Source organism: Lissotriton helveticus, chromosome 6, assembly GCF_964261635.1.
Source record: "Lissotriton helveticus chromosome 6, aLisHel1.1, whole genome shotgun sequence".
NCBI classification, from domain to species: Eukaryota; Metazoa; Chordata; class Amphibia; order Caudata; family Salamandridae; genus Lissotriton; species Lissotriton helveticus.
Window position 1 is genome coordinate 1,296,569,971 of NC_136067.1, and position 24,049 is coordinate 1,296,594,019.

General features: G+C 43.3%; 1 protein-coding gene across 3 annotated transcripts in view; it reads right to left on the bottom strand.

Annotated features, from left to right (window-relative positions):
• The window catches only part of NANP (N-acetylneuraminic acid phosphatase), a 96,327-nt gene that overhangs the window by 68,523 nt on the left and 3,755 nt on the right, over positions 1-24,049 (bottom strand). Inside the window, exon 2 of one of the 3 annotated variants that reach the window (XM_078649043.1) lies at positions 232-266. The exons of the other annotated variants lie outside the window; for them this stretch is intronic. The gene's annotated coding sequence lies outside the window, so the exon portion shown is untranslated. The remainder of the gene's footprint in view (positions 1-231; positions 267-24,049) is intronic. 3 annotated transcript variants of the gene reach the window in all.

Here is a 24,049-nt window from a genome sequence, read left to right on the forward strand (position 1 = left end):
ACACGTATGGCACAATATGCCATTGGTGGATGAATCATTCATTCATTTCATTTGAATCTTTATTCAATCCATTAATAAACAGACCATAAAAGTACAATCTCATAACAGATTTTATGATAAAACCATTTACATAAATACCAAAAACATTTAAAAGGTTTTTTTTAAACAATTAAAATCAGATTAAAACCAAGTTGATCCATCCTTGGAGATTCATTACGGCAAACTTCTTACCCTTCTATTTCTCCAACAAGCCCATAAAAAGGATGCTATCACAAAACAAACGAAAGGGTTAGGCAAGGCTTTTAGAAAATACAGTGCAACTTTACTTTGAGAGAAATTTTGACACCTTAAAATTGGGAGAAGGAACTTTTCCCTTTCAATACAATAAAATGGGCAAAAGAACGACAAGTGTAAACCAGACTGGGGGGAGGAATTGTCACACGGGCAGGGGCCTAGTTCTGAAAGCTTGAACCCTTTTTCTGGAAACCCCAGCATTAGTGGGATTAGGTTCAAGTGGAATCGCAACAGGATAAACCTATGTTAAGCCACTTTGACATGGTTAAGATAAAAATAGCCTTCCCCCAGTCTGGGTAGGAGTCCATTATAAACTATAAACGACTGCAAACACCTGTTCTTTTTCCAACGTTCAGCAGAAGCCTTTTGTATAAATAGATCGATTATTTTCCGTTTGGATACCTTGGTACATAATAAGCGGTTCCTAAATAATTCTTCCTGCCCAATTGCTTTTAGTTCAGCCTGAACAGAACTAAGCCAGCCAATTCTGCTGTAACCCTCATGCCTCAGGCAGTCCCTGATCATGCGTTGCGTTAAATCAACGCGATCCCTACGCCAGATTGAAATCCACAAAAGGATAGGTGCTAACCTGATGGAATCACACAGGTAAGAGAGGCCCAGTAAAAGATGTATAATATAATTAGAGGTAGAGGGAGGTAATGAGGCCCTAGGCTTAAAAAAGGCATCCTCCGCTTTCTGAAGCTGATCTATTTTAGCCATTCCCCATACTTCCGCTCCATAGGTAGCAGCTGCCTTTGGCTTCGCTTGATATATGGTCTTAATCATTTCCAGTGGGCTAGCTCCTAAATTTTTAGCTAAGCGTTTTATAGCTTGAAGGCCCCTTTCCATGCCCAGGGCTCTGGTCTCAACCAAGTTATTCCATGACTGTTTACTATCAAACAACGTCCCCAGATAAGGAAAAGAGTCAACCACCTCGATTTTCTTAAAGGCCAGATGGAAATATGGAGCCTTTGTGCCTCTCGGAGTTCCTGCTATAATGATAAACGATTTTGACTCGTTCACTCTAAGATCGGCTCCTGGGGTCCCGCGGTTAAGAGCAGGACCCTACTGTTTAAACGCTCAATTGCAGCATTAATGAATTTTGACCAAAAACTGGGAAAAAGACCACCGGAGACCCTCTTAAAAATCCTCTTAAAAATATACACAGCTAAATGCAGAAGTATAGCACTTTATGGGGCGGGTATTTGGGGTATTCAGAATGTGTCGTCTATACAAATGGTAGAAAATAGTTTTTTAAGATATCTTTTAGCGATACCTCAAGGTACTTCAGTTTTTAATTGTCATGCAGAATTGGGAATGGAGTTTATCATAGACCTTATAAAATTACAACCTATTTTACTCTGGCAGAGAGTCTGGTCTGCTGATGCCCTAGGCCTTAATCGAGAAATCATTAAGAATGTAATGGCATTGGATAATTCAAGAAATATCCCATGGTTAGACTATGTCAGAAAAACGTTAACAGATCTGCATAGACCCGATCTATATAATAACCCTGAACTAATCTGCACAATATCAAGAAAGGAATTGAAAATGTTATGTATGAACCACTTAAATCTGCTTAGACTATCGGGCGAAATTACTAAAACATCAGTGATTCAACACCAAATTACCCTGGCCTCCTACACTATTCAACCGTACTTGCTTCATTGCATAAAGGGTTTTGATAGATTTATTTTGACCAGGATTAGATTTGAAACATTCCATCACCTGGTAACATTTCCATCTAAAAATGATTGGTCGAGGAATTTGGGGTTTTGCCCGTGTGATAATCTATCATCGCAATTCACATTTCACGTGGTTTTATTTTGTAAATATTATGAGAATGAACTTAGAAGGTGGATTAAGCAGTATCTGAAGCAGGCCTATGGTGGCAATGCCGACCAGCGTATTTATTCCTACAACAATTGCAAAGTGAAATTTGCATTGCAATCATGTCTGGTTTTTTTAAAAGTATCCTGAGAAAACGGATTTTTATAATTTGCTAAATTGTAGTATTGAAAGGATTTAGCCCTGTCATTGCAATAGTACAATCTTATTTTTAATGTCCCCTTTTTATGATATATGCTTTAAGGTTTAGAATCGTGCACCGCTGGTAATCTTGTTTTTGCTGCTTTTTACGTGCCTCCAGGGTTCGTCCCCCGTCTGGGGCGATAAGGCTATAATCCACAAGTAGCAGGGATACCTAATCGGGTATTCCTGTCCCCCTGGGCACCGATTTGTGCTGAATACCCTGCTCCGGGTTTTTAAATTCAAAATTATAAATCCAATGATTAACAAATGATGCCTCTTCTCAATAATTTGTTATGCCATACTCTCGTTTTATTTCACTTTTGTTCCAATGCATTTCGGCAGTGTGTACTGCCTTCATCAGGGAAATAAGTTCTACAAAAATCAAACAATAAATGATAATCAGCATCAATAATTTCATTGAATTCATGACTTGTTGCTGCTAATGCAAAAACTATACTCAATTTCATATATACATTCAACTCGTACCAAAGTTACATTGTGCGCAAGGAGTGCAATTAGTGACTTTCACAGTTAACCCTCATTGGTGAGTGCTGGGCTTGTCTCGCGTCAAACTATTTAGCGGGTTTCACTATGGCGGCGTTTAAACAATGCTGGTGAGTTCTCCTCGCTACGCGCGCTGGATGGTGGGTTATAACGCTCCCCGTGCTGGAAGCTGCTAAGTTACAGAAATAACTACGCGCTTTCTATGCTTTGCCTAGCTATTGCTCGCGCTTACCTTAGCGTGTATGGCGCCCTGTATTGCGGTCCACCCGCGAGTTCGTTTCTCTTCCGGTATGGGTACTCGGAAGTTCACGCATGCGCACTAATAATGCCTTCACGTTTTTTTTCTTTTTCTACAACTTTATAGGCAGCTGAGTGTTAAGGATGATCTACCCTAGTGCTCGCTTCCCATATGAATCAAGGGGGACACATACATAATGTCCTAGTATTTCAAATATGCCATTAGTGTTATTGAAATAACGAACAACATTTCAAATATATAATGAGTGTTACAGAGATAACAAATGATAAATGATATTTAAGAATTAAAGGTAACAAAGAAATTCAGTTCGTTCATTTAATCCGCCCGGTTTCAAGCTGCACAAATTGTAAATCCAGTAATTCTCCTGTTTTAGAAGGCTCGTTTTATTGGCAGATCCTTCTTTTTTAGGTAGAATTTCCAAAACACATACTCTTAGTTGACTGACGTTGTGTTGTTTTTGTGTGAAATGTTCTGCTATACTGGTCTTGGATGATTTCAGTCTGATGGTACTTTTATGTTCATTTATGCGTGTTTTCAGTTTTCTTTCCAGCACTTAAATACCAAACGGAAAACCAACCAAATGAACATAACCAACAAAGAATTTGGGATTTTTAGATCAATAGCAACCAATGAAAACATAATATGCCAAAAGGCAGACAAGGGAGGAGCCCTTGTAATACTCAACAAGAAATACTACCAAGACACCATGACAGAACATCTCAACGATACAAATTTGTATATGGAAATGGCATGTAATCCCACAGCAGAGATTAAACAAACATTATTAACCATAGTAAATAAAGCCTATGACTTGGGAATCATAACGGATAAAACTAAAAAGTACCTTATTCAAGACAACTACAAATCGCCTACGATTTACCTGGTACCCAAAGTACACAAGGATTTACAGAGACCACCCTGTAGACCAATCGTGTCCACCAAACAAAGCATCCACGAACCAGTGGGGAAATATTTGGACAAATATCTTCAACCCTTAGTACTCAAAACCAAATCTTACTTGAAAGATACTACGGATTTTTTGTTAAAATTATCCACTATCGATCCTGAAGACAACATGATTATGACAACCATTGATGTCAAAGCACTTTATACCTCAATACCCCATCAAAGAGGATTGGAAGCCATTGAAAGGGCCTGTTGGACAGTGAATATCCCCAAGATCTACAAGTCTTCATCCTAGAACTGATGCAGTTTACCTTGTTACATAGTTATTTTGAGCATGATCAAAAATGGTACATCCAAAAGCATGGCACCGCCATGGGAAATTGCGCCGCACCGGCATATGCCAACCTATTCATGGCAGCATTTGAAGAGGAGCATGTCCACCATAACCCCATCTGGAATCAGCACTTAACCATGTATGTAAGATTCATAGATGACATCTTTTGCATATGGAGTGGTACGAAAGAAGCCTTGGAAAACGAACTAACACTTTTGGATACCAGGGTAGACCAAATAGGTTTCACATGGAACATTAATGAAACTAAAATACAATATCTGGATGTGGAAATCACCAAATCAAGCAACAAATTTTCAACCAATTTGTATCGTAAGAGCACAGATAGAAATAATCTATTAATGTACAACAGTCATCATCCTCCAGCTCTCAAGAAACACCTGCCGTACTCGCAAATGCTACGGGTGAAAAGAGTTGTCTCAGAGGCCACACAATGTACAGTACAACTCAACAACATGAGACAGAGATTCAGTGACAGGGGATACCCTAATGACATCACTCAAAACGCCTTAACAAGAGCCCAATTAAAACCGAGGCAGGATCTCCTAAAAAGAAGCGACAAAAAATCCAGCAACCGAATCACATGCGTAAGTAAATACTCCACAGCGAGCACACAGTTCAAACGAATCATCAAAAAACATTGGCAAATGTTGAAATTGGAACCTGATTTTGGTGGAATTTTTTCGGAAGAACCTATATTTGCATATACTCGTTCCAAAAACTTGGCCGATTTTCTGAAACCAAAACATGAAGAAGAAAAAAAAAAAACATTTCGAGGTACAGTACCATGTTACAATTGTAATACATGCAACAATATCATCAAAGGACCAATCATAACACATCCTCAAAAGGGGTACCCCATTTCATTAAAAGTAAATGCAACTTGCGATTCAACCAACTTAATCTACATGATAAAGTGCCCATGTGGTGATGTTTACGTTGGCCACACAGAAAGAAAACTGAAAACACGCATAAATGAACATAAAAGTACCATCAGACTGAAATCATCCAAGACCAGTATAGCAGAACATTTCACACAAAAACAACACAACGTCAGTCAACTAAGAGTATGTGTTTTGGAAATTCTACCTAAAAAAGAAGGATCTGCCAATAAAACGAGCTTTCTAAAACAGGAGAATTACTGGATTTACAATTTGTGCAGCTTGAAACCGGGCGGATTAAATGAACGAACTGAATTTCTTTGTTACCTTTAATTCTTAAATATCATTTATCATTTGTTATCTCTGTAACACTCATTATATATTTGAAATGTTGTTCGTTATTTCAATAACACTAATGGCATATTTGAAATACTAGGACATTATGTATGTGTCCCCCTTGATTCATATGGGAAGCGAGCACTAGGGTAGATCATCCTTAACACTCAGCTGCCTATAAAGTTGTAGAAAAAGAAAAAAACCGTGAAGGCATTATTAGTGCGCATGCGTGAACTTCCGAGTACCCATACCGGAAGAGAAACGAACTCGCGGGTGGACCGCAATACAGGGCGCCATACACGCTAAGGTAAGCGCGAGCAATAGCTAGGCAAAGCATAGAAAGCGCGTAGTTATTTCTGTAACTTAGCAGCTTCCAGCACGGGGAGCGTTATAACCCACCATCCAGCGCGCGTAGCGAGGAGAACTCACCAGCATTGTTTAAACGCCGCCATAGTGAAACCCGCTAAATAGTTTGACGCGAGACAAGCCCAGCACTCACCAATGAGGGTTAACTGTGAAAGTCACTAATTGCACTCCTTGCGCACAATGTAACTTTGGTACGAGTTGAATGTATATATGAAATTGAGTATAGTTTTTGCATTAGCAGCAACAAGTCATGAATTCAATGAAATTATTGATGCTGATTATCATTTATTGTTTGATTTTTGTAGAACTTATTTCCCTGATGAAGGCAGTACACACTGCCGAAATGCATTGGAACAAAAGTGAAATAAAACGAGAGTATGGCATAACAAATTATTGAGAAGAGGCATCATTTGTTAATCATTGGATTTATAATTTTGAATTTAAAAACCCGGAGCAGGGTATTCAGCACAAATCGGTGCCCAGGGGGACAGGAATACCAGATTAGGTATCCCTGCTACTTGTGGATTATACCCTTTTTATGATATTCATATGAAATTGTTTTGTATAATTGCTGCTTTTATGATTTTATGTTCTTGCTAAAATCGAATAAAGCGTTTTTCTGATTCTGATTCTGATTCACTCTAAGATCAAGTGAAACCATAAATGAGGCGTAGGAAGATAGCAATTTTTGAAAGGATACCCCAGTCCTCGCGATCAAAACCACATCATCAGGGTAAGCCAGTATGTGGAGTGAATTATTTGTGAATTTGGGAATATCTAAAGACAGTTCAGACAGGGCTGCCTCCACCCTGTTAGTATAGATGGAAAAAAGAAACGGGGCGAGGACGCAACCCTGTCTGACGCCCTTTTATATTTTAAATGAGCGTGTGCATTCCCCATTTCTGCCATATCTCGCAGAGGCATTGGAATACAGCTGATGAATGAAGCGGATGATCTGAGGATCAATTCCCATTCCTTCCATCATGGACCACAATTTTGAATGGGACACGCAGTCAAACGCGGCTGAGAGGTCCATGAATGCCATATAGATTTTCCCATTTTTTGCCTTTGTATATTTATCTATACATAGAGAAAGATTCAAGCCTTGGTCCACTGTCCCCTTGCCCTTTTGAAAACCATATTGCGCCAACATTAAAATATTGCGTTCCTTGGCCCACTCCTCCAATCTAGCTAGCAACAACCAACCCATACGTTTGGCAGTTGACTCCAAAAGGGAAATTGGTCTTTAGTTTTTAGGGCTACCCCCATCTCCCTTTTTAAAAATAGGAACTATTACACTATGGTTCCATGATGGCGGGGGCCCTTTACCACTATGCTATTGAAAACGTTTTCTAGAAGGGGCACCCACAAGTCATAGCTGTCCTGGAAAAGATCTATTGGGACTCCGTCAGGCCCCGGGGCCTTCCCTTGAGCACACATTTCCAATGCTTCCCTTACTTCTCCAATAGTAAAAGTCAGGGTACCTTGGGTGGACAGCAATACATCTGTATAAGTGGGCTCATTAGGTTGACGTGCAAAAATACTTTCAAAGTGTCCTACCCATAGTTCTTCCTCTAAATGAGTATCTAGAGACGGGTCAGTCACATTTTTGAAATACGGGGCATTTATGACCTTCCAAAACTCCTTACTACTCTTGGAGCTAGCTGCATGTTCAAGATCATCCCACGTCTTTTCCTTTAGCTCCTTTTCGCGGGTATTCCTTGCCTGCTTGTAATCTTTCCGGAGGGTTCTTATAAGTACAGGGTCTCTTGGCTGTGATTTTAATGCACTATGGAGTGCCCTCTTTGCTACAGAGCAAACTGTGTTGAACCAGCGGCCAGGTGGTACATCGGTTGCTGGTTTCTGACAGGTAAGTGCAATTTTTAAATATGCTATAAGGGTTGTGAAATAGAGAAGTAGAAGAGGAGGGGGGCCACCTTCTGTCAAACAGTGTAGGATATCTCCTTTCACTTGGGATATTATATCCACGTTTAAGTTCTTTTTCATGACCTGAGCCCACCTCATTTGGTATCCATTTTTCCTTACAAGAGTGATAATATTGATGCTCAAATGGGGTCTCTTAACTTTTTGTGGGGAACTTACATTAATAAGTAGGAGGGCATGGTTGCTATAAGGAGTGAATGTATTACTAACATGATCCACTCTATTCTGTATTATAGTTGAGACTAGGATAAAATCAATTATAGACTCAGGATTGTTCCTCCTAAAAGTTGGCTCTATCTGGCCTGTTTTCCCACTATTAATTACAGTCAGGTCCCTTGTAAAAAGCAGCCTATAGAGCGTATCCCTGTAAGTATTATGTACAAAGTGTGGAAGGGGATTAGCCTCCGGATTTTTTATTCCACACACACTGTCATTATCATGGGTATTGAAATCTTCCACCCAAATTAGGCTAGGCCTCCTCTTCCGCTTAGCCAGATAAATTAGATGTAGCTCCTCATTCAAGACCTCTAATACACTTTTCATGTTTGCTCCGAATTCGTTATCATAACAATTAATTAATAACCACTCTCCAACAGGTAAAAAGTCTAATTGGAGAATTTGAAAGCAGTTATTCCTGGAGCCCACCTGTTTTACTTGTGCTGCTAGTGTATTGGAGACTAGGGTTAAAAGACCTCCTTTAGCTCTTCCGGACACTGACGGCACTGAAGGAGTATGAATAGTATGGTAGCCCGGGAAAAAAACGGGTTCTTTAGACCATGCCTCTTGGAAACAAACATGGTCTATCATTTGCCAATAATTATGCCATTCTTCGTTACCTATTTTGAAGTAATTCCCGCCACATTCCAAGTTGCTAGCGATAACATATTTGTTTTCCCTTTTTGTAAAATTGGATCACTGGGAACCACTATTGGGGGACGAATAGGGATGCAATTTGGTAGTCAATCACATGCTTCCAAATCAGAGAGAGGGGCAAATCTGTTGTAAAGGCCAACTACAGGTGCTGAAGTTAAGTGCTCTGGGTGTCGGAAAATGGGGTCACCTATCCTTGACCAGCCCCTGTGTTCGCTCTCTAATGTTGGGTCCTGTTTATAAAAGTAATCTAATGATAATGGTATTATCTGGGTATTCCTCGTCTTAAAATGATCAAAGTTGCTCAAAAGTAACCCAGCTGTGTACGGTTTGTTAAAGTTTATCACTACACAATCCCCTGTAAATGAGTTCAATAAGTTTCCCATCCGTTTCACCCTCCTGGCCATAATAATTTTGTTGGTTAAATAAATCTTTCCCATGCCCCAGTCCATTGACTGGTTCGATAACCAGTGCATGCATTTGTCCATTAGCTGGATGGTTGACTCCTGTTGGTTATTCTGCAGGGGCGGAACATTAGCAAGTACCAGCACTAAGGGAGAAGCATCCGGAGGAAGATGAAGCCGGTGATAAAAACTCATTTCCGCCCTAACCGCACGGTTAGGTTCCACACTGACAAATCACGTATCCTCTCCCGGTTCCCCAGGCCCTCGAGGCATCCGCTGGGGTTTAGGAGCCTCATTTCTATTAACATTCAATGCTGGTCTTTGGGCCATCGGATGGTTAACAGTTTGGAGTTGGACTAAAGCTGCTGAGTCTTCCCTTCCCAAATGGAGGGAAGAAAGAGATGGTACAGACTTGGCCCCATCAACACAAATGTCAGTCTGGTTACTGACCGCGAGTGAGTTAGTCAGGGGCAGCGTCAATATAGATGGTGCAGCATTAAGACGCTCCAGGCCTAATAAACTATCTTCAATCTTAGACAGTTTAAGGAAAAATTGGATCCAGGATAGTAGTCATTACTTTAATGACTTGAGTTCAGAAGAAATCATCCAAAGCTAAGTCTCGAGTCTGGGTGCCTATACATGATGGCGGTGTGGCAATCAGAATATCGGGGGCAGATGTCTTGGCTCTGGATACTCTCTGTTTGTTCCTTCTCACCGTTTTTGGTTGTTTGGATTTAGCAGGACCACGACCCCTCCGCAGCTTTGGTGGCGAGTCACTTGCCACACTAATACTGGGCACATCTCCCATGTCCCCTAAAACAGAGGTGGTGGGGGAACATCTGTTAGGTGGCGTGGCCCATTGCCCAGGAGGGATATCATCACCAGATAATACAATGAGCCTCGGGGGACTGGAGGCGGGCTCGTTGGTGGTTCCAATGGATGATCTATTTGCAAGGGGGAGTGGCTCCATCGACAGGCGCCTCTCAGTCAGTTCTATCTTGTGTGAGAGGACGCTCGCCGCTCTGACTGAAAAAGCGTTGAGAGTTGCAACACTCCCTCCTCCCAGTTTCTCCATGAATGCCCTTCACTTCCCCATGGGCATATCTAAGTATCACAGAATGAAATTAAATTAAATTAAAGAGTACCTGCTGGCCAAAAAGTCGTGAGGGGTGGCCCAGCACGGCCTCCTTCGGGCTCTGACGGGCCCACCCTTGGCCCGGGCTTAGCCCGCGCGCATCCATCGCCACAGGCCGACAATGTCCTTTTCAGCGCGTTCTCCAAGAGCTAAGAACTCTGGGGGCATGTAGTCCCAGCCTGCAGTGCAGACACTCCTCCGTTCTCCTGCCCAGCATCACAGCGGAAAGAAACGGCTACCTGGTGGATGAATAGTTCTGGGGTTCAAATTTGGCTTATCACGGTCTCTGTGATCTCGAAACGCTATAATGTGGCATGGAAATATATAACCATAGCAGTCTTAGATGAGGAATGCATAATGTTAGGAACTCAATGATTGTTATGCTTAAGTTTTAACTAGAGTGGATATTTGTTGTCCTGCGTTCAGTGTGATATGAAAAGAATGGAGAAGGGGCGGAGGGAGGCAAGTGTGAGCTTTCCAGAGGTTGCGAAAAAGACTGCAGATGACCAGCACTGACGTTCCTTTATTGGTATAGTGCTATTTAACTTGGTGACCCCACTACTTAAATATACTGATTTTGATTGTGTACTTTACCATAGTTAGACTTATATTTTATACTAGGATATTAACCATTATTTTTCTTTTCATAAGGAAAGCAAATTTCCTGAGTGGGGAAGAATGAATGTGAACTACTCGACAGGACTACATTCTAAAGTTCGCTGTTTGCATTGTATCATTAAGGATATTCAATAAAGGGGTGTGGCCTGACTGGCCAAGATCGCGAGCCACCCATGTTGAGCTCCTGACTACCCTCTTAAACAAACTGACAAGAATCCTGTTTCCTGAAATAACTAGATGTGTTTCCTAACCACGTCTTACTTTCTGGGGACACGCTAACTGCCATGCTCTGCTTATTTCCAGCAAGTGGTCTCCAACCCGGCCATTCTTTGTACTGTAGCCTACATCTCATGGAAACGATAAGATGGCAACTGCTGCTGAGCAAAGCTGCATTTCAGCCTCTTGACTCTAAGGCAAAGATGTGGCCCTGAGCAGTAGCAAGTGTCCAGCCCTGATCTGTACTACAGAGGTGCCCACGGGCAACTAGGGAAAGAATAGTGGGCGGGAAAACTGAGAACTCAGCAGCTATGATTGGGGGGGGGGGGGGGGGGGGGGGAGTGTGGAGGCCTTGGAGGTGCTGGACACACCCTTTGAGTGGTGCCCGTGGGCCAATGGTTTGAGCTAAAGGAGGAATCAGTGGTTTCCTCTATGCTGACTGCTGGGCGAGGGCTTTCATTTAAACAGTGAATTGGTGCCCTGGGCAGGAGATGGTGCCCAGCCCCACACACAGAACTATGAGCCTGTTCGCTTTCAGACACCTGCTTTCTCCTGGATGTTCGGGCCTATTTTGGAGACAGACTGGGAGTGCAGGTGATTGGAGATACTTGAAAATGCACCCCAACGTCACATGCTGCCCATTGCCGGCCGGGAGGAGAATGGTGAGGGCAGGCTGGGGCCCATACTAATCCTTACATTTTCCTGTTCGCTCTAGAGAGACAACTGGGCTGGGGCAGTGTGACTGGGTCTCAGGCAAATTGTGAGGAGGGGGAGCCCACCACACTTTCTTTTCTCGCCAAGGCTCCTGAGCCTATCTATATCTGTTGTTGAACTGACTAGCTAACAGCTTGATTATGCTGTGAAATATCTTCCAGTACCTAGGGACATAGGTGTACCCACACTGCAAGATCAAACACAAGATGTAGACGCAAGCCCTGGCCCCGGGACCATGAGACGAAACAAGCCCAACTCCTAAAAAGCTCAAACAAAGATTGATAAATTCATCACCTGAAGTTATAAACACTCAGAAAATCCGGCAGAGGCTGCCACCCCCCCGTCTCCCTGAAGCCGGTGACAGGCTATCCAGGCCTCCAGAGTTCCACTGGAAACTAAAAATGGGGAGATGGCTTCGGAGGTCACTCTTCTTTCTCAAGACCTCCATAAAGTGGTCATCAGGATCTCGGAGGCTTAGGTGCCATACTTCTGAGCTTGAAGATGTAGTAAAGGAACTCAAGTCGACTGTCCTGCACCTATCAACACCATCCAATGCCCAGGAAGACTGGGCAAAGGATGCGGAGAACAGAGCAATGACAAGTAATATCGCCATTGTGGGCATCCCGGAAGGGGGCGGAGGAGTTGATCCCTCAGAAGTTCCTAGTGACATACATACTTAACAGTTGAAAGGCCCCACAAATCCACCCCACCCAAATAGAGATGCCTCTCCGCACACTTTGATAGAAAAGCTACTAAACAATAGAGACGTGATCACTAAGGGCACATGTGCGATAGAGCTGCTCACATTTCAGGCAGGTCGAATGATGGGTTTTTTCAGAATACATGGGTTAAGTCCAAAAATGGAAACCATATGATAGTGTTTAACAACAGTGGAGGGCCTCAAAACTTCTATTTGGCAAGGCTTAAAGTGATCATCAACTCTAGATCCATCTTTTGCAAGACCCTTCCCAGGCTGCCTGGTATTGGGCGACTGAGAACAAAGCTTTAAGCTGCAACCCAGTTCCACCATGGGGTGAAGCCTAATAACAGGCTAAACAAAGGACTTGGGGCAGCCCAGCAAACCTCAGAGATGAAGGAAATCATGCAAATGACGTTGTCCGCCTAGGGGAACACCAGGTTCCATAGAAACAGGAGGGGAACACCCTGGGTGTGACTGAAACTCAGAGCCTAGTTCTATGCGGAGATCACCATTGTCCCCAGTCTCTGGGTTGAAAGTGCGGAACTATCTGATAACTGGTTATTTGGCCCTCAGAATTCTACTTTGCCAGCAACAATGAAACCTGCATATAGCATTCTTGCAAGGTCCACAGTAGGGACAGGAGTTATATAGGACTCTCACCTACTTTCTTATTCACTGTTAAGGGTGGGGTGACAGATGCTTCTGGGGTGGAAGTGTGGAGAGAGGGCGGGAACTAGTTGCTACTGTTTCATTACCGATTGTTTGTATAAGTTACTTTTACGCAGAGTGCTTGCTCTGGTCCATGAGAATGCTCATCTTATCAGGGATGGCATACATCACTCATACGCAAAATACACCACCACCAGCCAAACACGGTTGGGACTGATACATACAGTCTTTTGACTGATCCATATTACCCTCCATCATGTATAACTTCACCATCATCATCTCAATATCAATAGCCTAAATGAACATTTTAAAAAGGGGTGATACTCAGATTTGTGAAACTCCACACACCACCCACCATGGCACCAAGTGCTCTTTCCTTGCCCGGTTTAGCTATGACAGAGTGAGCTACAGGCCCTCTCTATACACTCTAAAGAAAACACACCACAGAATCTAGCAGGGCTACCTATCCTCTTGCACAAAAACATTCCTCTTGCTGTCGCTCACATCCACTTGGGAGATTTGTGGCAGTTGAGGGTTCCCATGAGGGTCGCCATTTCAACCTACTGTGTATCTACGTTCACCATTGCGTACCAAGTTCTTTCCTGAGGTGCTCTAGGGCTAATTTTTGGCTTTGCCTAGGGTGCCACTACTGTAGGAAGAGACATGATAGTGCCCCACATGGATTTTACAAGAACTAGAGGATTGAGTCAGAGCAGAGGAGGAAGACTGGCACTGCAGGTGGTAGGGTTGGGGCTCTGCGTGGCCTAGTGTGCGAGGAATTCCCAGGTTCATGCATACACACATATGTCCATAACTCACAAGACTTATTGCTGCTTCCCAACGCCAACATCCTGCACACAAGCTGCACACAACCTGCCTGTGGTTTATCGGACCATGCCCCAGTTATTGTTTGGTTTGGGACCTGGGCGGAGTGGCTGTCTGTTCTAGCGCCTTAATGCTTGGTGCCTACAGAGGACTTAATCCTACTAGTTTGCATCTACCTAAGACTAAAGTAGGCATGATGCAAGTTATTGAAAAAACTTTAAGGATAGATGAATTCGTACTTGCAGGCAAGCTATCATAACTTATCTAAACCCTGAATTGCCAATTTGTAAAATTTCTTTGCAAGTTCCAATCATTCATTGATACTGGATGCTGTGGTCGCTAGGACCAAACTTGATTTCTTTTTAAAGTCTTAGTAAAACAGTACTGTTTTTAGGATTAATTTCAAAAAAGTTTTATTGTGTACGAAATGTGCGATAATTGCGATGGACTTAACTAATTGGATGCAATAAACTTGAAAACCTGGGGCCTGGTAGACAAACAGTGTGCACAATGTCTATCACAGGAACTGAAGGCTTACCTGAACCAGAACAAGGACACAGTGAAGTCACCTGGCATACTATGGCTGGCAGGGAAATCTACCCTCACCGGGGTCTCAGGGCCCTTTTTGAAGGGCAGGGCGAGCGAGAAATAGCAGCAGATATGCTGGAAACTGAAATTCTGGCACTGGAGCAGGAGAATCATTGACAACACAGTGAACAAGTGTGGTGCCAAATTTAAGTTGAGACAGCCTCACTTAGACAGACTTGTCTTGCAGAAGTACAGAAATGCTGGGTAGCTACTGCTAGAAGAGTGTATGACGGGGGGATAAATCCAACAATTTACTGTACTGGCTGGTGATTAGTAATGTGGCATCTAGAATGATCCCTAATATCATCGACAACATGAAGTCAAGTGGCTTAGGCTATAGCTTCCACCTTTGTGGACTACTATTACTCCATCTATGCTGTACGGGAGCGGCCCACTTGTGAGGACACCTCTCTGCTCATCACAGATATTCCCCTTTAGAGATTAAAATCCACTGAACAGCTGAAACATGCCAGCAGTGATAGAAGCGTGCCTGAAGGACATGAACCCTGGTTAGACACCAAGGACAGACGGTTATCCTAGGGAGTATTTCTGTAAATTTCAATCCTTCTTCTTGCTACCCCTACTAGATATGTATCTCGAGTTGGCTGAGAAGAGCTGCTTCCTATCCAGTCAGGATCTTGCGACCCTTATTGTTCTTCTTAAACCAGGCACCTGCTGGATCAATGTGACTTCGAGCCCCCAATCTCTGTCATAAAGAGATTACATTCTACTCTAAGACCCTAGCAAAAAGTCTCCTTCGAGCGCTAACACAAATGGTCCATCCAGACCAATATAGCTTTATACCTAAGCGCAGCACTCAACATTGCACAGGCAGAATGCACATGACCCTGGCACACTTGCAAGGCCTAAAGCCTCCTGTTCCCTTATGCTCATATTTTGAGAAAGCTTTTGACTCTCTGGACTGGAGTGTCTATGGAGGAGTGTTACTAAACATAGGCTTTGCCAAATGTATGTCTTATGTTTGGGTCCAGTATGCCCAACCACAGACACAGGTCCAGGTGAATGGTGTTTTCTCCCTCTACACCTAATTTGTAGCTGCACAAGACAGGGAAATCCCTGTCACCCTCATTTTTTTCTTAGCTGTATGGCCACTGTTATTGTACATTATATGTGAGGCTCAGGTCTGGTGGTTTGACAGGAGAATTGGGATAGACAGAATTTATCTCAATGCAGATGATATCCTTCTGTTCCTCTCCCGAACGACCATCACAGGACCTCTTTTAATTAAAATACTGGACATATACGGGTGGCATCTGACCTCCAACTTAACTTGTCCAAATCCATTTTGGTGTTATTGAAGGGAGATACCGGGGATGTGTATTGGCAATCCCAGGTGTTGCTCAGCAGACTCCACTTTCATAATCTGGGAATTCATACTTCCTTAAGAAACAGCCTTACCTGAAGCCTCAACCTCAGCCCCTTAATGCTTAAAATGAGAAACAACCGTAACAGACGGGCGAACCTTCTGCTTACCACCCTAGGCAGAATAGCTCGTTTAAAGAGCATGGTCTTGCCAAGGTTCCGGGTTGTGCAACAATATTTCCCAGTAATTAGTCCTCAGAGCTGGTTCTAATAACTGCTTACTCAATAAAATTAGATTGTAATAAAATACATTTAATATAAATCACAAAGACGACACTGGCTTTTTTTGTTTTTATAAAAACTTTCTGAAATTACAAATCTAAAAACAAAAACGATTTGCATAAGTGTACAAGGCTTACATTTTGTTTCTGGAAAAACTGAAACTCTAGGTTTTCAGTGCAACATTAGAGATCCTGATTTGAAATTTCAGAATGGACCTTGAAAATGATACAGTACATCATTCTGCAAAGATCTAAATCACGTCAAGTGCAAACCATATCTGCATGATTCAAGGAAGTGATGGATGAGCACCAGCAAGAGTTGAATCAGAAACCTGTCCTTGGTGTCCTAATCACCCGGGAAGCCTGGGTCACTTTTTTTTTGCATGCCCAGCCTACCACGTTCCGCGGCTGAAATGGCTTAAACCCATATGTAATAATCTTGAAATTAAAGGGATTTTAGAAGCCATGAGGATATTTCGCTCTAATACATCAGAGATGGTGGTGGTCGGTGTGGCCAAGTATCTAGGATGGGCCTGGATTATTCGAACTAGAAACCCCAATGTCTCTTAATGTCTAGAAGTCTTTATTAAACTGTCTATTAAATTGTTTAATATCTTTTTAAAAATGAGGTAAACTTTTGGATGCTGATTACGAATATGGTTTTATAAAATATTGGTGTTTTATATGTACTGTCTTTTATGAATTGACATTCGAAATAAAGACTTTTGAACTTGAACTTGAATCAGAAACTGTACTAAACCAAAGGGACAAACATATTCTCAAACAGGTGCTAAGGCCCAAGTCAGTACTATTCAATCATGATGCTCCTGTTTCTAACTACACAGAGGTCATTCAAAAGATGAGGAAATACTATGATGCAGTCAACGACAAGTGCACAAGCAAGAACGAAGATGAAGGACAACGGTCCCAACCTGCCTAAAATAATAATTAAAGAGAATCCTGTAAGTGGCAATGATTTAAGTAAGAACACAGGTAAAAGAAGGCTTAAGACAATACTCAAACTTTTTTCACACCCCAGACACATCAGCCATGACGGCAGACTTGTGACTACAGAACAATGAATTTAATGTGTACAAGATGACAGTACTAGAGGATGGTACCATGTGGATTAACTCAGTTACTGGACACAGGGTACAAAAGGAGGGAATAAAGAGAAGGAACAAAGGCGTTACTTATCTTCAGTGGCGTCTTATCTACTAGAGACTATCTAACTGCAGATTCCTTACCTTAGAATATTTCCCAGGCGTCAGACTGAATCTGGAAATTCTTAAGTCAGTAGGTGCCGTTGATCAGCTCTGCATCGAAAACGACATGCGCGGTGCCTATATAGTCACCATCCCAGCACACCGACATAAGTTTCATTTCGTGACATTATGGCACCAGAAACACAAAGAAATATCAGAAGGCTGATGGATCCATATGCAGGCACTAAGGACCTCAGGGGCCTACTAGTCAGAAAACAATGGTTTGCAGATGCGAAGTGGTTGGGAGGGTCAGTAAGGAATATGCAGCTAGAGGGAGTATCTACTAGATAAGGCATTATCAAAGGTAAGTAACTTGTTAATTTGATAGAAATTTCTAGCTGCAGATTCCTTACCTTATAAGATATACTAAAGGAATACCCCCCCGGAGGTGGGCCTCTTAACTGCCTCAGACCGAAAAGTCCTGGAGGACTGAACGGGCAAGATGCATCACAACGGATCTGACTGTCAATTCAGTAGTGTTTGTAAATGTGTGCAAAGAAGCCCAAATAGCTGCCTGACAGTTGTCCAGGACAGGGACTCTGCGAGCTAACACAATGGTCGCAGCCTTGGTTCTGGTGGAATGAGCTTGCAAGGCCTAAAGGAGTAGCTTCTTGGCCTGTGCATAGCAGTTCATAATGCAGAGCACAATCCATCTGAAGATGGTTTGTTTCTGCAATGCTTTTACTTATTTCATTCCTGCTTACCCAACAAACAGTTGATCATCCACCAGGTTTTCTCTGGTGCAAATGTTGTAGAACAACATCGATCTTTTTGGGTGCAGGCAATGGAATTTTTCTTCCTTCTTAGAAGGGTGAGGCGAAGTGAAGAAGGTCGGAAGCTTGATGCCACCTTTGGCAGAAAGAGGCATGAATACGGAGATTCAGTTTGCCTTGGAAGAAGTAGGTGTAATTAGGGTGTACAAAGGAGGCCTGTAGCTCACTAAACCTACTGGCAGAAGTAATGGCCACCAAGAAGACTTTTTTGATCATTAAGAGATGCAGAGGGTAGCTATGCATGGGTTAAAAGGACGAACACATCTAAAAGGTTAATACCAAATTAAGATCCCTGTGGAGCATAATGAAATCTTTTAAGGGAAACATGTGTTGTAGTCCTTTCAGGAAAGGAGTCACAATAGGTAACGTAAACAGGCAGGGCTGATCTGGCAACCATAAGAAAGCCAAAATGGCTGAAAGATACCCTTTAACTGTGTCCAAAGCAAAGCCTTGCAGGGCTAAAGATAGAGATGATCAACATGATTTTCAGCGCACCAAGCCACAAACTTCCGAGGGGAAACCAAAAATACTCAACTGCTGCCACTCAATCTGCATACATGAAGGTAGAGCGTGCCCAGGATCGGGTGTAGAATCCTGCTCTGTTGCTGTGACAGAAGATTCTCCCGAAAGAGCAGCCTGACCAGATGACCGATGCTCATGCTCAGGAGTTTGAGATACCATACTCTGTGTGCTCAATTCACAGCCACATGGATGACTTGTGCCCAGTCCGCCCTGATCTTCTTCAGAACTCGAGGGAGGAGTGGTATCGGGCAGAAGGTGCACAGGAGTCCTGAAACCCACTCGAGCCAAAATGCATTTTCCAAGTAAAAGCCGCCTCTGTGCAGAAGTGCTGACTTTGCGCATTCTAGGTGATGGCGAACAGATTTAACCAGGGTTCTCCGCAGTCGCTGAAGAGACTTTGCACCACTTACAGACGCCATATATGATCTCCTGTACATTGATGGTGTGGTTTGTCCGTCCTGGTGTACAGAGAGCCTGCCAGGTGTTATACGACTAGGAAACTGTCCTGATGTTCCAGCCATGTCCCAGACACTTGAGGCCTCTTGACACAAGGTCCACAACTCCAGCCCACCGTGCTTGTTGCAGTTCCACATTACGGTGGTGTTGTCCATAAACACCTGAGCCAGCTTCATCTTGATGGAAGGTAGGAAGGCTTTCTATGCCAGCTGGATTACTCTCTGCTCCAACAAGTTGATGTGAAGCTGAGACTCAGTCAAAGACGAGTACTCTGATCTCAACCTCTCTCAAATAGCCACCCCAACCCAGAAGGGAGGCTTCTGTCACTGCTGTGAGGTCTGGGTGGGGAAAGGAGATGTGTCTGCTGCTGACCCAATTGTGGTTAGCCAGCAAACACTTTAGGTCTTTTGCAGTTCCCTTCGCTATCGGAAAGAGGTTAGAGGGATCCACCTTATGCTGCGACCCACTGGGATTTACGGAGCCACTACAAAGCCTACATATGGCAATGGGAATTCTTTACCAGCAGGATGGCAAAGGTCATGAGACTCAGCAGGGGACTGACTAAGTTAGTCTCACCAAAACCCAGAACAGAAGCTGAAACATTGGAATCATAGCCTTAATATCCTGGGCTTGCCACTCTAGAGATGAGGCACTGAACTGCACAGTGTCCAGAATGACTACAATGAAAGGGAGCATCAGGGAGGGAGTCAGGTGTGACTTTGGCTTCTTCATGGTAAACCCCAGCGAAAGCAGGAGGTCCACTGTAGTTTGGAGGTGGGCATAAACTGTCTCGGCCAAGCCCACTCCAAAAAACTGCTCATCAAGATAGGGGAAGACTGGAAACCTCAACAGATGGGCTGCAACTGCCTCTATCACCTTTGTAAACAGCAAGTCCAGCGAGCCCAAAAGAGAGTACAGCAAACTGAAAGTACTCTTTGCCCACAATGAGACGCACGTAACATCTGTGGGCCGACAGAAGAGGTATGTAGTAATATGCATCCTGTAAGTCCAGCACTACCATCCAGTGTCCTGGGTCCATGGCAGACAAACCTGAGCCAATGTGAGCATTTTGAATTTCTCCTGTTCTAGGAAGTAATTGAGAGGGCATAGGTCTAACATAGGGCAGAAGACTAGCCTTCTTCGTCCACAGAAAGCAGCTGGAATAGCAACCATGAATTACTTCTGATGTCGGCACCCACTCAACAGTTACTTTAGCCAGAAGATCCTGTACTTCTTGACACAGCAGGGAGAGGAGGTCCTCCATCAGCTGACCTGAAGATTGTGGCACGGACGCGGGGTTTCGGTGAACAGAACAATTTGTACTCCCCTCTTGTCTGATGTTACAGACCACCATCGGGGCAGGCAGTGCTGGATCCTACCACCGACTGGTTGCCCATGATGGAGAGAGGGCATATTAAAAGGGTTTAGAGGCTGCAGGTGGGAACTAGGAAGATCTCTGGCCTTGTGTCCCGCAAGGCGTGGGTGAGCTGTGTCCGTGGCCATCAAAGGAATAGGTAGCCTGCTGGCCTTGGAGGTTGGGCAGAATTGGACCTGGCTTGTAGGCCCTACGGCAACCACGGTTGGGGCGAAAGGCAGAATGGGGCTGGTGTGGGGCCGTGGAGAGTCCCAACGACCCTGCAGTGGCCATGCTGCCCTTAAAACGCTCAAGCACCGGATCTGTCTTATCGCCAAACAGATGATTGCCATCGAAGGGCATGTCCATAAGGCAGTGGCCTTCAAACATTTTAATGCAACATTCTCCGTTGTAATTTAAAAAAATCTAGCCCCATCCATAATTTTTCTTAATTATGCTATTACATTGTCAATGTTTAAATATGTCTAGACGTAGTTAACATTCCAGTTAGGTTTAGTTACCAATTTTAAAAATACAATTAAAAAATGGATTGCCAAACATGCTATTTTGGTCAGCCAGGCCTTACTAACGTGCTAAAGAAACCACAGTGTGATTATCAGAAATGAAGGGGAAGTTGAGTAATATTGGGAGTCACTTAACTTTTGACACATGCTCCCATTAGAGATATAAATGACAAAAGATGTTATGGATGGCCAATTACAGAGTGGCTAAGTGTGCCTCATTTTTTGTGCTTAATACCAAGCACTATTATCAGCATAATGCTTCTTTTGGCCATAGCCAGGAACCCTCCTTGGGATCACTTAAGGCCTCCTGGGGCTCTCGCCGCAGTTTGAAGACCTCTTCGATAAGGGATGCCTGGACATCCCTCAAAAAAACAGTTGACCTTGTCAAGGCATGGTGATGAAGTGCCACCAATGAAGCAATCGCTGTACCTAGTGAGTCAGTCGTGTACAGGCCGCAGCTTATTTTAAGCAGGAACCAGCCATTACAAAGCAACCGTTACCACGCATTACTTTTACAACACAGTCGTTACAACGCAACTACCATTACTACACATAACCTTTACAACGCAGTATCGTTGGTAAAGGCATGTGTGTGGTAAAAGCAAATGTAAGTATTTAAAGTAAGTAATACGTGTTTTTATATATTTGTATATTGAGGAAAGCTTTTTTAGGGTTTAGGGTGGTTATGGGTTTTTGGGTGGCAAGGACATTTTTAGCATTTAGGGTGGGTATTGGTTTTTGGATAGCACAGGAATTTTTAGGGTGGGTATGGTTTTTTGGGTGGCAAGGGAATTTTTATGGTTTAGGGTGGGTATGGGTTTTTTGGGTGGCAAGGGAAATATATAAATATATATGTTTTTCATATGTATATGTGTATATATATATATATATATCCTTTGATTTATTGAAATTATTTAATGTATTTATACAGTTATATAGTCTTTCAACTTGCATTTATGTTTTTAAATGTTTGCTAATACTACTAAATTCGTTTTTATATCGGACTGCAGTAGAATGTTATATCACTTTGCCAGGATAGTTTTTTTTCTGTGTCTAGTGATCACGTGATCGGCACTGAGGTGATGTGGGGTGGTACCTCTTTAAATACTCTAACATGGCGTTTGGTCGATGTTCTCCGCTTGTGAACAAGGGCTCTCAAGCTCGAAACGCGTCATTGCTGCAACTTGAAAATAAAATCTTCACTTACCTGATCCTGTGGTCTGTCTTCCTGCTTCGCCGTTCTACGGGATCGGAGGTTGCTGTGGAGCTGATATATATTATTTATAGTTTGTACCAGCCTGTAAAAGTGTTACCAGGCACATGCATTTACCATGCATTCCTGTACCACGAAAATGTCAGTATTATACAGATTATTAACCCTTTTATTTATACATAAAAAGGGTTTATACTTATCTGTAAAATACTTAAATTTAAAATTAAAACCTTAACCACGCATATGCCTTTACCATTCAAGCCCTTTGAGATTTGTTGTAAAGGCATGCGTGGTAAAGGCATATGCATGGTAAAATCCTGTATGGTAACGTACGATAATGGTAGCTGCGTTGTAACGGCGTGTTGCAAAGGCATGCATGGTAACGGCATGGGTTGTTCCATCATACATCAATTTTAAACTATGCTCCGTCTCTGCCTTCAGCAATACCCGAGACAGGATGTCTTCAAGACCATGGGCACTTGAGCAACCAAGCCCCAAACTGAATGGCAAAAGAGCCATGCTGCGTTCATGGACGCCAAATCCTGTTGCCAAGGATGTTCAGCGTCTTGGATTCCCTATTCAGTGGTGTGATAGTGAACATGCAAGGGTTAACATTGGACATGGAGGCCTGAACTTCCAGGCTTCCGGGGTGGGAGGTTGGGTGATGAAAGCTGCTTTCCCAGCAGTGGAGAGGTGGCAGCGGGCAATGGTCCATGCACATGACCGCCTGGGTAGAGCTAGTCCCAGACCCCAAATAGGACATCAATTAGGACTTCATTGATGGAGAGAAGAGGTCCCATGGAGGCTACACCAGGCTGAAGCACCAATGTCAAGATGTAAGTCTTGACCGTCACCGAGGGCAGCGAAAGGTTGAGAACCTCAGCCGTCCTTCTTACCATAGTGGCAAATGAAGCCCATTCCTCCATAGCCATACTAGGAGGAGAAACTAGGCCACTGTAAGGAAAGGTGTCCAGAACACTGGCATCCATCAATCCCCATACCAGTTATTCTTGGCCAACGGTTTTTCCAGGGGAGTCGGGATAACCATAAGCATCCTCAGATCCACTCCAATCGTATTCCCCACAGGGCCTGTCCTGTAAAGGGAGGCACTGTCTCTGACCTGGAGGTTCTTGGTGTGGTCCGTGTGTATTAGAGTTGAGTATAACGATGAGGCTGGCGCCACCGGGAACAGTGTCACTAGAACGGACTCCAGGAGAGGTTGCGAAGTCACGACTAGAGCTGGTTCAAGACATCTGTCAGGTGAGTTCTTCAGGTTCTGGTGACCTCTAGGGCAACCACACAACCTGTGGAATTGCAGAAACAAGACTACTGCAAGCTCAATGAAGTACCTCATATTTAGGGCTTTGACTTGCAAGGGGTACCAAGGTTAACCAGTAAAGGCTAATTCCTGAAAATAGGTTTATGCATAGAATGATTAGGCTCAGCTAACAATGTAGTACTATCAATAATTTGAATGCTCATTTAGTATTATGTCATTCATAAAGAGACCATAGATATATGCAGGTCGCAGTCCTTGGGATTTGGTCAGCAACAACACATTCGTGGTACGGCACATGAATGCACGAGAAAAGGGGAGGGGAGAGGCACGTCTTTAGATGTCAACTCCTAGGTTGATAATCCAGGATTTTGTGATTTTAAGATATGAAAGAAAAAAAATACAACATCCCTCCATCCCCTCCAATGGCAGTCATTCTGATGACCACCC